The following is an 18,386-nucleotide window of genomic DNA, read 5'->3' as shown; positions in this document are numbered from 1 at the left end:
GGACAAGACCCAATCCTAAGCCTAGCACAAGATCATGTAGTTCGTATGCTAAAGCTTTTCTAATGTCAAGTATCATTTCCTTAGACCATGAGATTGTGCAACTCCCGGATACCGTAGGAGTTGCTTTGGGTGTATCAAACGTCACAACGTAACTGGGTGACTATAAAGGTGCATTACAGGTATCTCCGAAAGTGTCTGTTGGGTTGGCACGAATCGAGACTGGGATTTGTCACTCCGTGTAAACGGAGAGGTATCTCTGGGCCCACTCGGTAGGACATCATCATAATGTGCACAATGTGATCAAGGAGTTGATCACTGGGATGATGTGTTACGGAACGAGTAAAGAGACTTGCCGGTAACGAGATTGAACAAGGTATCGGGATACCGACGATCGAATCTCGGGCAAGTATCGTACCGCTAGACAAAGGGAATTGTATACGGGATTGATTAAGTCCTTGACATCGTGGTTCATCCGATGAGATCATCGTGGAACATGTGGGAGCCACATGGGTATCCAGATCCCGCTGTTGGTTATTGACGGAGAACGTCTCGGTCATGTCTGCATGTCTCCCGAACCCGTAGGGTCTACCACACTTAAGGTTCGATGACGCTAGGGTTGTAAAGGAAGTTTGTATGTGGTTACCGAATGTTGTTCGGAGTCCCGGATGAGATCCCGGACGTCACGAGGAGTTCCGGAATGGTCCGGAGGTAAAGATTTATATATGGGAAGTCCTGTTTTGGTCACCGGAAGAGTTTCGGGGTTTATCGGTAATGTACCGGGACCACCGGGAGGGTCCCGGGGGTCCACCAAGTGGGGCCACCAACCCCGGAGGCTTGCGTGGGCTAAGAGTGGTGAGGGACCAGCCCCTTAGTGGGCTGGTGCGCCTCCCACAAGGGCCCATGGCGCCTAAGAGGTGGAAAGGGGGCAAACCCTAAGGGATATGGGCCTTAAGGCCCATATTGGTGCGCCTCCCTCTCCTCTCCCCCTCTTGGCCGCCATCCTTGATCCCCATCTAGGGCTGCCGCCCCCCTAGGGGGTGGGAACCCTAGAGGGGGCGCAGCCCCTCCCCTTCCCTATATATATGAGGCCTAGGGCTGCCCATAATACACGTGATTCTATCTCTCGTTGGCGCAGCCCTGCATCTCTCTCTCCCTCCTCTTCTGTGGTGCTTGGAGAAGCCCTGCAGGATTGCCACGCTCCTCCATCACCACCACGCCGTTGTGCTGCTGTTGGATGGAGTCTTCCTCAACCTCTCCCTCTCTCCTTGCTGGATCAAGGCTTGGGAGACGTCACCGGGCTGTACGTGTGTTGAACGCGGAGGTGCCGTGCGTTCGGCACTTGGTCATCGGTGATTTGAATCACGACGAGTACGACTCCATCAACCCCGTTCTCTTGAACGCTTCCGCTTAGAGATCTACAAGGGTATGTAGATGCACTCTCCTTCCCCTCGTTGCTGGTCTCTCCATAGATAGATCTTGGTGACACGTAGGAAAATTTTGAATTTCTGCTACGTTCCCCAACAGTGGCATCATGAGCTAGGTCTATTGCGTAGATTCTATGCACGAGTAAACACAAAGTAGTTGTGGGCGTTGATTTTGTTCAATATGCTTGCCATTACTAGTCTTATCTTGATTCGGCGGCATCGTGGGATGAAGCGGCCCGGACCAACCTTACACGTATGCTTACGTGAGACCGGTTCCACCGACAAACATGCACTAGTTGCATAAGGTGGCTGGCGGGTGTCTGTCTCTCCCACTTTAGTCGGATCGGATTCGATGAAAAGGGTCCTTATGAAGGGTAAATAGCAATTGGCATATCACGTTGTGGTTTTGCATAGGTAAGAAACGTTCTTGCTAGAAACCCATAGCAGCCACGTAAAACATGCAAACAACAATTAGAGGACGTCTAACTTGTTTTTGCAGGGTATGCTATGTGATGTGATATGGCCAAAGGATGTGATGAATGATATATGTGATGTATGAGATTGATCATGTTCTTGTAATAGGAATCACGACTTGCATGTCGATGAGTATGACAACCGGCAGGAGCCATAGGAGTTGTCTTTATTTATTTATGACCTGCGTGTCAACTTAAACGTCATGTAATTACTTTACTTTATTGCTAACTGTTAGCTGTAGTAGTAGAAGTAATAGATGACGTGACAAGTTCAAGAAGACACGATGATGGAGATCATGATGATGGAGATCATGGTGTCATGCCGGTGACAAGATGATCATGGAGCCCCAAGATGGAGATCAAAGGAGCTATATGATATTGGCCATATCATGTCACTATTTGATTGCATGTGATGTTTATCATGTTTATACATCTTATTTGCTTAGAACGACGGTAGTAAATAAGATGATCCCTCATTAAAATTTCAAGAAGTGTTCTCCCCTAACTGTGCACCGTTGCTACAGTTCGTCATTTCTAAGCACGCCGTGATGATCGGGTGTGATGGATCCTTACGTTCACATACAACGGGTGTAAGACAGTTTTACACATGCAAAACACTTAGGGTTAACTTGACGAGCCTAGCATGTACAGACATGGCCTCGGAACACAGAAGACCGAAAGGTCGAGCATGAGTCGTATAGAAGATACGATCAACATAAAGATGTTCACCGACGTTGACTAGTCCGTCTCACGTGATGATCGGACACGGCCTAGTTGACTCGGATCATGTAATCACTTAGATGACTAGAGGGATGTCTATCTGAGTGAGAGTTCATAAGATGAACTTAATTATCCTGAACATAGTCAAAAGATCTTTGCAAATTATGTCGTAGCTCGCGCTTCAGTTCTACTGTTTAGATATGTTCCTAGAGAAAAATTAGTTGAAAGTTGATAGTAGCTATTATGCGGACTAGGTCCGTAAACTGAGGATTGTCCTCATTGCTTCTTAGAAGGCTTATGTCCTTAATGCACTACTCAGTGTGCTAAACCTCGAACGTTGTCTGTGGATGTTGCGAACATCTGACATACACATTTTGATAACTACGTGATAGTTCGGTTAAACGGTTTAGAGTTGAGGCACTGAAGATGTTTTTTGAAACGTCGCGGAACATATGAGATGTTTCGAGGGCTGAAATTGGGATTTCAGGCTCGTGCCCACGTCAAGAGGTATAAGACCTTCGATGATTTTCTTAGCCTGCAAACTAAGGGAGAAAAGCTCAATTGTTGAGCTTGTGCTCAGATTGTCTGAGTACAACAATCACTTGAATCAAGTGGGAGTTAATCTTCCAGATGAAATAGTGATGGTTCTCCAAAGTCATTACCACCAAGCTGCTAGAGCTTCGTGATGAACTATAATATATCAGGGACATATATGATGATCCTTGAGATATTCGCGATGTTTGACACCGCGAAAGTAGAAATCAAGAAGGAGCATCAATTGTTGATGGTTGGTGAAACCGCTAGTTTCAAGAAGGGCAAGGGCACAAAGGGATATTTCATGAAACGACAATTCAGCTGCTGCTCTAGTGAAGAAACCCACGGTTGAACCCAAACCCGAGACTGAGTGCTTCTGTAATAAGGGGAACAGCCACTGGAGCAGGATTACCCTAGATACTTGGTAGATGAGAAGGCTGGCAAGGTCGATAGAAGTATATTGGATATACATTATGTTAATGTGTACTTTACTAGTACTCCTAGTAGCACCAGGGTATTAGATACCGGTTCGGTTGCTAAGTGTTAGTAACTCGAAATAAAAGCTACGGAATAAACGGAGACTAGCTAAAGGTGAGCTGACGATATGTGTTGGAAGTGTTTCCAATATTGATATGATCAAGCATCACATGCTCCCTCTACCATCGAGATTGGTGTTTGCGTTGAGCATAGACATGATTGGATTATGTCTATCGCAATACGGTTATTCATTTAAGGAGAATAACGGTTACTCTATTTATTTGAATAATACCTTCAATGGTCTTGCACCTAAAATGAATGGTTCATTGAATCTCGATCGTAGTGATACACATGTTCATGCCAAAAGATAGTAATGATAGTACCACCTACTTGTGGCACTGCCACTTAAGTCATATCGGTATAAAACGCATGAAGAAGCTCCATGTAGATGGATCTTTGGACTCACTCATTTTTGAAAAGATTGAGACATGCGAACCATGTCTGTTGGTGTATATGCATGAAGAAACTCCATGCAAATGGACCGTTCGGACTCACTTGATTTTGAATCACTTGAGACATGCAAATCATACCACATGGGCAAGATGACTGAAAGCCTCGGTTTCAGTAAAATGGAACTAGAAAGCAACTTGTTGGAAGTAATACATTTTGATGTGTGCAGTCCAATGAGTGCTGAGGCATGTAGTGGATATCGTTATGTTCTTACTTCACAGATGATTTGAGTAGATGTTGAGTACATTTACTTGATGAATCACGAGTCTGAATTATTGAAAGGTTCAAGTAATTTCAGGGTGAAGTTGAAAGGTCGTCGTGACAAGAGGATAAAATATCTATGATATGATCATAGAGATGAATATCTGAATTACGAGTTTGGCACAGAATTAAGACATTGTGGAAATTGTTTCACAACTAATACAGCCTGGAACACCGTAGTGTGATGGTGTGTCCGAACATCATAACTGCACCCTATTGGATATGATGCATACCATGATGTCTCTTATCGAATTACCACAATAGTTTATGGGTTAAGCATTAGAGACAACCACATTCACTTTAAATAGGGCACCGCGTAATTCCGATGAGATGACACCGTATGAACTATGGTTTAGAGAAACCTAAGCTGTCATTTCTTAAAAGTTTGGGGCTGCGACGCTTATGTGGAAAAGTTTCAGGCCGATAAGCTCAAACCCAAAGCGGATAAATGCATCTTCATAGGACAACCCAAAAACAGTTGGGTTTACCTCCTGTCTCAGATCCGAAAGCAATAAAGGATTGTTTATAGAATCGGGTCCTTTCTCGAGGAAAAGTTTCTCTCGAAAGAATTGAGTGGGAGGATGGTGGAGACTTGATGAGGTTATTGAACCGTCACTTCAACTAGTGTATAGCAGGGCACAAAGAGTTGTTCCTGTGGCACCTACACCAATTGAAGTGGAAGCTTATGATATTGATCATGAGACTTCGGATCAAGTCACTCCCAAACCTCGTGGGATGACAAGGATGCGTACTACTTCAGAGTGGTACGTAACCCTGTCTTGGAAGTCATGTTGCTAGACAACAATGAACCTACGAGCTATGGAGAAGCGATGGTGGGCCCGGATTCCGATAAATGGCTCGAGGCCATATAATCCGAGAGAGGATCCATATATGAAAACAAAGTGTAGACTTTGGAAGAACTACTTGATGGTCGTAAGGCTGTTAGGTACATATGGATTTTAAAAGGAAGACGGACAATGATGGTAAATGTCACCATTAAGAAAGCTCGACTTGTCGTTAAGATGTTTTCCGACAAGTTCAAGGAGTTGACTACGATGAGACTTTCTCACTCGTAGCGATGCTAAGAGTCTGTTGGAATTATATTAGCGATTACTGCATTATTTATGAAATCTTGCAGATAGGATGTCAAAACATTGTTTCCTTGACAATTTTCTTGAGGAAAGGTTGTATGTGATACAACCGGAAGGTTTTGTCAATCCTGAAAGATGCTAATAAGTATGCAAAGCTCCAGCAATCCTTCGAAGGACTGGAGTAAGCATCTCGGAGTTGGAATATGTGCTTTGATGAGATGATCAAAGATTTTGGGTTTATACAAAGTTTATGAGAAACTTGTATTTCCAAAAAGGTGAGTGGGAGCACTATAGAATTTCTGATGAGTATATGTTTTAACATATTGTTGATCAGAAATGATGTAGAATTTCTGGACAGCATATAGGGTTATTTGGAAAGTGTTTTTCAATGGAAAGCCTGGATTAAGCTACTTGAACATTGAGCATCAAGATCTATAAGGATAGATCAAAACGCTTAATGGTACTTTCAAATGAGCACATACCTTGACATGATCTTGAAGGTGTTCAAGATGGATCAGTCAAAGAAGGAGTTCTTGCCTGAGTTTTAAGGTATGAAGTTAAGACTTAAAGCTCAACCACGGCAGAATAGAGAGAAAGGACGAAGGTCGTCCCCTATGCTTAAGACATAGGCTCTACAGTATGCTATGCTGTGTGCCGCACCTGAAGTGTGCCTTGCCATGAGTCAGTCAAGGGGTATAAGAGTGATCCAAGAATGGATCACAGGACAGCGGTCAAAGTTATCCTTAGTAACTAGTGGACTAAGGAATTTTCTCAATTATGGAGGTGGTAAAAGAGTTCGTCGTAAAGGGTTACGCCGATGCAAACTTTGACACTAATCCAGATTATTCTGAGTAGTAAACTGGATTCGTATAGTAGAACAGTTATTTGGAATAGCTCCAAATGTAGCGTAGTAGTTGCATCTACAACATGACATAAGAAATTTGTGAAGTACATACGGATCTGAAAGATTCAGACCCGTTGACAAAAACCTCTCTCACAAGCAACATGATCAAACCCAGAACTCATTGAGTGTTAATCACATAGTGATGTGAACTAGATTATTGACTCTAGTAAACTCTTTGGATGTTAGTCACATGGGGATGTGACCTTGATCACATATCGATGTGAACTGGATTATTGACTCTAGTGCAAGTGGGAGACTGTTGGAAATATGCCCTAGAGGCAATAATAAATTAGTTATTATTATATTTCCTTGTTCATGATAATCGTTTATTATCCATGCTAGAATTGTATTGATAGGAAACTCAGATACATGTGTGGATACATAGACAACACCATGTCCCTAGTAAGCCTCTAGTTTACTAGCTCGTTGATCAATAGATGGTTACGGTTTCCTGACCATGGACATTGGATGTCGTTGATAACGGGATCAGATCATTAGGAGAATGATGTGATGGACAAGACCCAATCCTAAGCCTAGCACAAGATCATGTAGTTCGTATGCTAAAGCTTTTCTAATGTCAAGTATCATTTCGTTAGACCATGAGATTGTGCAACTCCCGGATACCGTAGGAGTGCTTTGGGTGTACCAAACGTCACAACGTAACTGGGTGACTATAAAGGTGCATTACAGGTATCTCCAAAAGTGTCTGTTGGGTTGGCACGAATCGAGACTGGGATTTGTCACTCCGTGTAAACGGAGAGGTATCTCTGGGCCCACTCGGTAGGACATCATCATAATGTGCACAATGTGATCAAGGAGTTGATCACGGGATGATGTGTTACGGAACGAGTAAAAGAGACTTGCCGGTAACGAGATTGAACAAGGTATCGGGATACCGACGATCGAATCTCGGGCAAGTATCGTACCGCTAGACAAAGGGAATTGTATACGGGATTGATTAAGTCCTTGACATCGTGGTTCATCCGATGAGATCATCGTGGAACATGTGGGAGCCAACATGGGTATCCAGATCCCGCTGTTGGTTATTGACCGGAGAACGTCTCGGTCATGTCTGCATGTCTCCCGAACCCGTAGGGTCTACACACTTAAGGTTCGATGACGCTAGGGTTGTAAAGGAAGTTTGTATGTGGTAACCGAATATTGTTCGGAGTCTCGGATGAGATCCCGGACGTCACGAGGAGTTCCGGAATGGTCCGGAGGTAAAGATTTATATATGGGAAGTCCTGTTTTGGTCACCGGAAGAGTTTCGGGGTTTATCGGTAATGTACCGGGACCACCGGGAGGGTCCCGGGGGTCCACCAAGTGGGGCCACCAACCCCGGAGGCTTGCGTGGGCTAAGAGTGGTGAGGGACCAGCCCCTTAGTGGGCTGGTGCACCTCCCACAAGGGCCCATGGCGCCTAAGAGGTGGAAAGGGGGCAAACCCTAAGGGATATGGGCCTTAAGGCCCATATTGGTGCGCCTCCCTCTCCTCTCCCCCTCTTGGCCGCCATCCTTGATCCCCATCTAGGGCTGCCGCCCCCCTAGGGGGTGGGAACCCTAGAGGGGGCGCAGCCCCTCCCCTTCCCTATATATATGAGGCCTAGGGCTGCCCATAATACACGTGATTCGATCTCTCGTTGGTGCAGCCCTGCATCTCTCTCTCCCTCCTCTTCTGTGGTGCTTGGCGAAGCCCTGCAGGATTGCCACGCTCCTCCATCACCACCACGCCATTGTGCTGCTGTTGGATGGAGTCTTCCTCAACCTCTCCCTCTCTCCTTGCTGGATCAAGGCTTGGGAGACGTCACCGGGCTGTACGTGTGTTGAACACGGAGGTGCCGTGCGTTCGGCACTTGGTCATCGGTGATTTGAATCACGACGAGTACGACTCCATCAACCCCGTTCTCTTGAACGCTTCCGCTTAGCGATCTACAAGGGTATGTAGATGCACTCTCCTTCCCCTCGTTGCTGGTCTCTCCATAGATAGATCTTGGTGACACGTAGGAAAATTTTGAATTTCTGCTACGTTCCCCAACATGAGCGCCTCCCAAGATGCAGGCGATGGCGCGAGGCTCCTGGAAGCTCCCAGCCCCCTCGTCCTGGTGGTGGTCGTCGTTCCTTCTTGGTGGTGGTGGCAGCAGAGGGAGGTCGGCGTTGCCCTGAGGGTGGTCCTCATGAGGCTGGTCTCTCTAGGCGTCCTTGAGAGGCTGGTCGCGCCACTCTGGGCGGGGGCCGCAGTCGTCCCAACGTCCTCCACTTTTACCTGCTCCACAGCCGAAGCCTCGGTCGTTGCGCTCGGGGCATCAGCCGATGCGCCCGTCGCGGATGGCCCTGAGCTCCTTAAAGTCGTTGGTGTTGTGGTTGTGTACGTTGTGGAAGATGCAGAATGGACAGCTGCCCTTGGACGACTCTGGGTGGTCGCAACCGCGCTTCATCTCTGGTTCGGCCGCGAGCACGACAGCCCCCTTGCGCTTCACGTACTTGATCTTGGCCTTCTTTTCTTCTGGATCGGCAGCTGGAAGCTCGAGGAGGGAGAGGCGTCCCTCCTCAGCTCTTGCACACTTGGTCGCCATGTTGAACATCTTCAGAGCCGTGCATAGGTCCTCGTGGATAGCAAGCTCCTCCTTCATCTTGACGTCGCGGACTCCATCAGAGAACGCCGAGATGATGGCTTCGTCAGAAACCTTGGGGATCTTGAGGCTAACATTGTTGAAGCATTGTATGTACTTTCGCAGGGTCTCCCCGGGCTGTTGCTTGATACGCCGCAGGTCACCCATGGTAGGTAGGCGGTCGCGAGTGCCCTGTAAGTTGGCAACGAAATGCTTGCGCATTCACCCCAGGAGGAGATCGATCCCGCGAGTAGATTTAGGAGCCACGAGCGCGCGTCATCCTTGAGGGCCGTGGGAACCAGTTCGCCATGACCTTCTCGTCGCCACTAGCCGCCTCGATGCTCAACTCATAGAGCTACAGGAACTCCGCAGGGTCAGGGGTGTCGTCGTAACGCGGAGGCAGGTCAGGCTTGACCTTGTTGGGCCAGACGATGCTACGTGGCTCAGGGGTGAAGGCGCGGCAGCCCATTGTGGTCATCGAGGCCCGTCGTGGAGGTGGAACCTAGTCTTGATAGCCACGCGCTGCCGCCAGAGGCGGCATCTGGTCTTGACGTGGTGGTGCTGGGAGTGCAGGAGCGTCCCGTTGCGGCCGCTGAACCTCTTGGCAGCTTTCTTCCTCACGCGCGGGCGCCTGGCGCGGTGGGTCACACCGAGGGGCCACGTGTCTTGGGCCGAGGGAGACATACTGACAAGGAGGTGGTGGAGGCGCTCCATGGGCTACGTCGCCCGCAGCAGGCAGCGGACGAGGCAACAAGAGGGATGGTGCAGGCGAGCCCCCTACCACGCTGACTTGCTCGGTGATGCGGTCCAGCCAGTCTTCGTAGAGGTTGTTGATGGGGCGGTAGCGCAGGAGCTCACACTCCATGAGCAGCGCAACCTGCGCGTCCACGGGCCGGCCGCGACGAGCATGGGGCGATGAGCCGGCCAGAGTCAATGATGGGGTGGCGGTGTGTTCGTCCTGCCGCACGGAGGGATGCAGCGATGAAGCTTGCTGCTCGTTCCCCGCCGGGCCGGTGATGGCTGGTGATGGAGAACGACGGGGAAGCCCGCCGACGGGCGCCGTCTGGGCGACGCGCGCGGCGAGAGCGGCTTGACGCTCAGCCCTAGCTCGGCAAGCATCTGCCATGGAGACGATGGAGCGGCAGCGAGTCGATCGACGGAAGAGAGGCTTCGACGCACCCCTACTTGGCGCGCCAAATGTTGGATTCAGGGCTCGGTAGACCCTTGAGAGGTTCAAACACCGGGGTGTGTATGAAGAACTCCTACTCCCCGACCAGCCGGCCCAACGATTCCACAGCTTGACTCGACAAACCCAAAGAACGGGAGACACAGAGATTTATCCTGGTTCGGGCCGCCTTGCGGTGTAATACCCTACTCCAGCTTGGTGGTGGATTGTCTCGAAGAGCTGAGTTTGAACTAGTACAATGGATGAACAGCCTCAGGAGGTGAGGTGTTCTTGAGCTCGATGAGCTGGTGGGTGAGAGGATGGTCAGAATGATCCATCCCTCTCCTAGCTAGACAGGTCGATCCCCTGTCCTAGCTAGATAGGCCGATCCCCTGCTACGGTGGTGGCTAAGTCCTATTTATACTGGCCTCGGTCCTCTTCCCAAATTTTAGGCAGGAAGGGATCCCACAACGGCCAAATTTGAAGGGAGACAACTAGTACAAGTTATCCTGACAAAAGTAGTCTTTGCCTGCAAAAGGCTCTGGTGGTGGCGCTGCCGTGGGCTCCGCGATGACCTCCGTCCTGTCGGTCTTGATCTTGTTGCACGGATATGGAAACCTTTGCTTGATTCCTCGGGACTCTGCGCCTGCGCTTGCCCCCTTAGCAGCAAAGGGGAAACTGGCACGCTGCACCCGCTGGCGCCTGATATGTCCATTTTGCATCATGGTTTTATATCGATATTTATTGCATTATGGACTGTTATTTCACTTTATGTCACAATACTTATGGCTATTCTCTCTTATTTTACAAGGTTTACATAAGGAGGGAGAATGCCGACAGCTGGAATTTTGGGCTGGAAAAGGAGCAAATAATAGAGACCTATTCTGCGCAACTCGTCCTGAAACTCCATGGAACATCTTAAAATAAATAAAGAAAAATCCTCGCCAAAGATGAAGGCCAAGGGGCCCACACCCTGCTCACGAGGGTGGGGGGCGCCCCCCCTAGGGCGCGCCCCCTACCTCATGGGCCCCCTGGTGGCTCTCCGACGTCCATCTTCTCCTATATGAAGTCTTTCGATGAGAAAAAAATTAGAGGGAACTTTTCAGGACGAGACTCAGCCGCGACAAGGCGGAACCTTGGCGGAACCAATCTAGAGCTCCGGCAGAGCTGTTCTGCCGGGGATACTTCCCTCCGGGAGGGGGAAATCATCACCATCGTCATCACCAATGCTCCTCTCATCGGGAGAGGGCAATCTCCATCAACATCTTCACCAGCACCATCTCATCTCCAAACCTTAGTTCATCTCTTGTATCCAATTCTTGTCTCAAAGTCCGGGATTGGTGCTAGTAGGTTGCTAGTAGTGTTGATTACTCCTTGTAGTTGATGCTAGTTGGTTTATTTGGTGGAAGATCATATGTTCAGATCCTATATGCATATTATTACCCCTCTGATTATGAACATGAATATGCTTTGTGAGTAATTACATTTGTTCCTGAGGACAAGGGAGAAGTCTTGCTATTAGTAGTCATGTGAATTTGGTATTCGTTTGATATTTTGATAAGATATATGTTGTCTAGCCTCTAGTGATGTTATGTGAACGTCGACTACATAACACTTCACCATTATTTGGGCCTAGAGGAAGGCATTGGGAAGTAATAAGTAGATGATGGGTTGCTAGAGTGACAGAAGCTTAAACCCTAGTTTATGCGTTGCTTCGTAAGGGGCTGATTTGGATCCATATGTTTCATGCTATGGTTAGGTTTACCTTAATACTTTTGTTGTAGTTGTAGATGCTTGCAATAGAGGTTAATCATAAGTGGGATGCTTGTTCAAGTAAGAACAGCACCCAAGCACCGGTCCACCCACGTATCAAATTATCAAAGTATCGAACGCGAATTATATGAACGTGATGAAAACTAGCTTGGCGATATTCCCATGTGTCCCCGGGAGCGCTTTTCCTATTATAAGAGTTTGCCCCGGCTTGTCCTTTGCTACAAAAAGGATTGGGCCACCTTGCTGCACTTTATTTACTTTTGTTACTTGTTGCTCGTTACAATTATCTTATCACAAAACTATCTGTTACCACTTATTTCAGTACTTGCAGAGAATACCTTGCTGAAAACCGCTTATCATTTCCTTCTGCTCCTCGTTGGGTTCGACACTCCTACTTATCGAAAGGACTACGATAGATCCCCTATACTTGTGGGTCATCAAGACTCTTTTCTGGCGCCGTTGCCGGGGAGTGTAGTGCCTTTGGTAGGTGGAATTTGGTAAGGAAAAATTTATATAGTGTGCTGAAATTTACTGTCACTTGTTACTATGGAAAGTAATTCTCTGAGGGGCTTGTTCGGGGTATCTTCACCCCATCCAGTAGAGCAAAGAGTTTCTCCTCAACCTACTGAACCAATTGAAAATGAAACTCCTTTTGAATTTCCTTCGGGTATGATGGAAAAACTGCTAGCTAATCCTTTTACAGGAGATGGAACAAAGCATCCTGATGAGCACTTAATATATGTGGATGAAGTTTGTGGATTATTTAAGCTTGTAGGTATACCCGATGATGTTGCTAAGAAGAAGGTCTTACCTTTATCTTTGAAGGGAGATGCATTGATATGGTATAGGCTATGTGATGATATGAAATCATGGAACTATAAAAGATTGAAATTGGAATTTCATCAAAAGTATTACCCTATGCATCTTGTTCATCGCGATCGCAATTATATATATAATTTCTCGCCTCGCGATGGAGAAATCATCGCTCAAGCTTGGGGGAGGCTTAAATCAAGGTTATATTCATGCCCCAACCATGAGCTCTCGAGAGAAATAATTATGCAAAGTTTTTATGCTCGGCTTTCTCATAATAATCAAACCATGCTCGATACTTCTTGTGCTGGCTCTTTTATGATGAAGACTATTGAATTCAGATGGAATTTATTGGATAAAATTAAACACAACTCTGAAGATTGGGACCTCGACGAAGGTAAGGAGTCAGGTATGACACCTAAGTTTGATTGTGTTAAATCTTTTATGGACACCGATATTTTCCGTAAATTTAGCACTAAATATGGACTTGACTCTAAGATAGTGGCTTATTTTTTTGAATCTTTTGCTACTTATGTTGATCTCCCTAAGGAGAAGTGGTTTAAATATCATCCTCCCATAGAAGTAAAAGTAGCCGCACCTATTGAAGTTGAAGAAAAGACTGTCACTTATAATGATCCTATTGTTCCTACTTCTTATGTTGAGAAACCATCTTTCCCTGTTAGAATAAAGGATCATGCTAAAGCTTCAACTGTTGTTCGTAAAAGCAATATTAGAACTTATACACCTCCTGAGCAAGTTAAAGTAGAACCTAATATTACCATTGTTAAAGATCTCTTGTCTGATAATATTGATGGGCATGTTATTCAGTTCAAAGGTGAAACTGCTAGAATTGCTAAACCTTGTGCTAAAGATAACATAGACCTGTGGTAGGCGTGCCTGTTATTTCTGTTAAAATAGGAGATCATAGTTATCATGGCTTATGTGATATGGGTTCTAGTGCTAGTGTTATACCTTATGACTTGTATAAAGAAATCAAGCATGAAAATGCACCTGCTGAGTTAGAAGATATTGATGTCACAATTAAACTTGCCAATAGGGATACTATTTCAGCGATGGGAATTGTTAGAGATGTTGATGTCTTGTGTGGGAAAACTAAATATCCTGCTGATTTTCTTGTTCTTACTTCTCCGCAAGATAGCTTTTGTCCCATTATATTTGGTAGACCCTTCTTGAACACTGTTAATGCTAGGATAGATTGCGAAAAGAATGTTTTTACTATTGGCTTGGATGATATGGTTCATGAGTTTAATTTCTCTAAATTTAGTAAACAACATCGTGAGGAAGAATTACCTAGTAAGGATGAAATTATTGGTCTTGCTTCTATTGTCGTACCTCCTAGTGATCCTTTAGAACACTATTTTGCTAGACCATGAAAATGATATGTTCATGAATGAAAGAAGGGAAATAGATGAAGTATTCTTTAAACTGGAACCTATTCTGCAACACAACTTTCCTGTTGAAATTTTAGGGGATCCTCCTCCACCCAAGGGTGATCTCGTGTTTGAGCTTAAACTGTTGCCTGATAATCTTAAATATGCTTATCTTGATGAAAAGAAGATATATCCTGTTATTATTAGTGCTAACCTTTCAGAGCATGAAGAAGAAAGATTATTGAAAACTCTGAAGAAGCATCGTGCTGCTATTGGATATACTCTTGATGATCTTAAGGGCATTAGTCCCACTCTATGTCAACATAAAATAAATTTGGAAGCAGATGCCAAACCAGTTCGTGATCCTCAACGACGCTTGAATCCTAAAATGAAAGAAGTGGTAAGAAAAGAAATACTCAAGCTTCTGAGGCAGGTATAATTTATCCCATTGCTGATAGTCAGTGGGTAAGTCATGTCCATTGTGTCCCTAAGAAGGGAGGTATTACTGTTGTTCCTAATGATAAAGATGAATTGATTCCACAAAGAATTATCACAGGTTATAGGATGGTAATTGATTTCCGCAAATTAAATAAAGCTACTAAGAAAGATCATTACCCCTTACCTTTTATTGATCAAATGCTAGAAAGATTATGCAAACATACACACTATTGCTTTCTAGATGGTTATTCTGGTTTCTCTCAAATACCTATGTCGGCTAGAGATCAATCAAAGACTACTTTTACATGCCCTTTTGGTACTTTTGCTTATAGACGTATGCCTTTTGGTTTATGTAATGCACCTGCCACCTTTCAAAGATGCATGATGGCTATATTCTCTCACTTTTGTGAAAATATTTGTGAGGTTTTCATGGACGATTTTTACGTCTATGGTTCCTCTTTTGATGATTGCTTGAGCAATCTTGATCGAGTTTTGCAGAGATGTGAAGAAACTAATCTTGTCTTGAATTGGGAAAAGTGCCAATTTATGGTTAATGAAGGTATTGTATTGGGGCATAAAGTTTCTGAAAGAGGTATTCAAGTTGATAAAGCCAAGGTCGATGCTATTGAAAAGATGCCATGTCCCAAGTACTATGGAATTTATAGTGAAAAAACAATAGGGTTCAATTCGATTCATTTTGGAAACTCTAGCGGGGCCATCCCAAATTCCTCTCAGCTATCATAATTGAATAAAAGGGATCGTATAGATTTCCAATCCAGCAACATACATCTATCACCTAGGCATAACTGCCAACATCAGTATGCAGAAAGAATCTGTTTAGAACGGTTTAGAGTCGGAACCAAGGCAAGATATCCAGGATTCCGTGTCGCTCCAACTCCATCCATTGGGCGGCGTCTTTTCATCCGGAGAAGCTGTCGAAGCGATAGCCATGTCTGATCCCCGTATCTGTGAAAGAGCAAGGTCTTCCTAGTGGAGTCTAGAAAAAGAGCCGGGTATTCTGAGTGGAGTCTGGAATGAGACCTGCTGCCTCTGGCTTGACCATTAGCTGCTCTATCTGTTATTGGCATGGCATTCCTGAACCCATAGAAAAAGAAGGATTAGGAGACGTCCATCGAAATAGACTAGGAGGCCTCTCACTAGCGCTATATAAGCTGCCGGATTCCCTTTCACTTAAAGCCATTCCAACAATCTATTCGTCGTAAGCCCTTCTAGCAGGAGCAGGGGCTGGAGCAGGAGACAGATCAAGCAGGAATGGTGAGTCACTCACAAAAGGTATTCACACCGAGCCTAACCCACCAACCTATGTACAATCTGATACCCCTCCTCTCTAAACGGAAGAACCAAGGGAAGCTTAGACCAAGCCATTGATCTATTCGAATTGGAGAGCCTGGAATGGTGTTACCAATAGCCCAGCCCCATCTTCATCTTAGGAATGCCTTTACCCATCCACCTAGGAACACAGAAAGCTACCATTTCTTGTTGCATCATTCTGGAATCCGTGGGTCAAGCTCACTTTCCGGGAATGCTATCGCTATCCTTTGAAACTAGTTCTCTCATTCTTCTGTTTCATACAGCCTAAGATTGGAAATCGAAATACCCAAATAGACAGACGAGCTTCCCAGACCCCGATATGGAGATGGCGACTCAAGTCTTGCATGCCGGAAGGAGTGATTCTAGTCTAGGAGATCTATCAAACCCAAGTATTTCTTTTACGAGCCTCGATCAATAATCAGTGTTGCACGCATCCATACCAAAACAAGAAACGTTACACTTTCCCTATCCCCATTCCCGTACCCTTTCCATCTACTAGCCAAGGTTTCCATTCTTTGTACTGGCCATGTCCAAGGAAAGGAATAGCCAACACCCATAAATTCTATGCAAACACTTCTCATCACCTTTTCCGCACCCAACCTGGTCTCGTGAGTCCAGGCCTAAGGATGCATACCTCTGCCTCGAGCTGACTTGACTATGTTCGATTCTATTGGATTCCATTCTCATCTCTGCGAGGAAGGATCCATAAAGCCAGCTAGGCCTCTTCTTATCGAAGGATCTATTACAGCTTATTCAAGCGAGAAACCTTTTGAGTAATGACTAGGTTATAGATCTGTATGGGATCTGCTAGGCACAGCCCGCGGTAGATCCCTTAGCGCAAAAGTAGGCAACCCTATGGGCCCCAAAACTGACCCACGACACAGCGCCCATTCGTTTCGCGCGCGGGAAGGCAACGAAGTTCAGTTCAAAAGACCGCAGCGGAGTGGAGCAGCCGCGACACGAAGTTCCTTACCTTAGCTAGATCTCGCTGGTGCCACCTAAACGGTAGGTATAGGCGGCGGATGTCTGATGTTTGGAGTTGTCATTCGTGCACCTATCCCCAATAGAAGAATGAGTGATCCCTTCCCCTGCTGATCATGGCCTTACCACTAGGTCCCCGATGGCCAGAGGGGGATTCGGTATAGCAGCTCACGTTCGTTTGCGCTTCGCGTTCCCGCTGGACTAGACACGTGTTAGCTGGACATCAAAGGTATAAGAAGTTTCCTTGGTCACGCCGGATTTTATAGGAGGTTCATTAAGGACTTCTCAAAAATTTCTCGGCCTCTGACTAATTTATTGCAAAAACATATACCATTTGACTTTGATGATGATTGTGTAGAAGCATTTGAAACACTTAAGAAAGCATTAGTCTCTACACCTGTTGTTCAGCCACCTGATTGGAATTTACCCTTTGAAATTATGTGTGATGCTAGTGATTATGCTGTAGGTGCTGTTCTAGGGCAAAGAGTTGATAAGAAATTAAATGTTATTCATTATGCTAGTAAGACTCTAGACAATGCTCAAACAAATTATGCTACTACTGAAAAAGAGCTTTTAGCAGTTGTATTTGCTTGTGATAAGTTCAGACCTTATATTGTTGATTCTAAAGTAACTATTCACACTGATCATGCTACTATTAAATACCTTATGGAAAAGAAAGATGCTAAACCTAGACTTATTAGATGGGTTCTCTTGCTACAAGAATTTGATTTGCATATTGTTGATAGAAAGGGAGCTGAGAACCCCGTTGCAGACAACTTGTCTAGGTTAGAGAATGTTCTTTATGACCCACTACCTATTAATGATAGATTTCCTGATGAACAATTAAATGTTATAAGTACTTCTCGTAGTACTCCATGGTATGCTGATTATGCTAATTATATTGTTGCTAAGTTTATACCACCTAGCTTCACATACCAGCAAAAGAAAAAGTTTTTATATGACTTGAGACATTACTTTTGGGATGACCCACATCTTTATAAAGAAGGAGTAGATGGTGTTATTAGACGTTGTGTACCTGAGCATGAATAGGAACAGATCCTACGCAATTGTCATTCCAAGGCTTATGGAGGACACCACACTGGAGATAGAACTGCACATAAGGTATTGCAATCTGGTTTTTATTGGCCTACTCTCTTCAAGGATGCCCGTAAGTTTGTCTTGTCTTGTGATGAATGTCAAAGAATTGGTAATATTAGTAGACATAAAGAAATGCCTATGAATTATTCTCTTGTTATTGAACCATTTGATGTTTGGGGCTTTGATTATATGGGACCTTTTCCTGCCTCTAATGGATACACACATATTTTAGTTGCTGTTGATTACGTTACTAAGTGGGTAGAAGCTATTCCCACTAGTAGTGCTGATCATAACACTTTGATTAAAATGCTTAAGGAAGTTATTTTTCCAAGGTTTGGAGTCCCTAGATATTTAATGACTGATGGTGGTTCACACTTTATTCATGGTGCTTTCCGTA

Source organism: Triticum urartu, chromosome 4 (assembly GCF_003073215.2).
Source record: "Triticum urartu cultivar G1812 chromosome 4, Tu2.1, whole genome shotgun sequence".
Taxonomy (NCBI): Eukaryota; Viridiplantae; Streptophyta; class Magnoliopsida; order Poales; family Poaceae; genus Triticum; species Triticum urartu.
The sequence above is the reverse complement of the archived record's forward strand: the minus strand, read 5'-3'. Positions refer to the sequence as shown.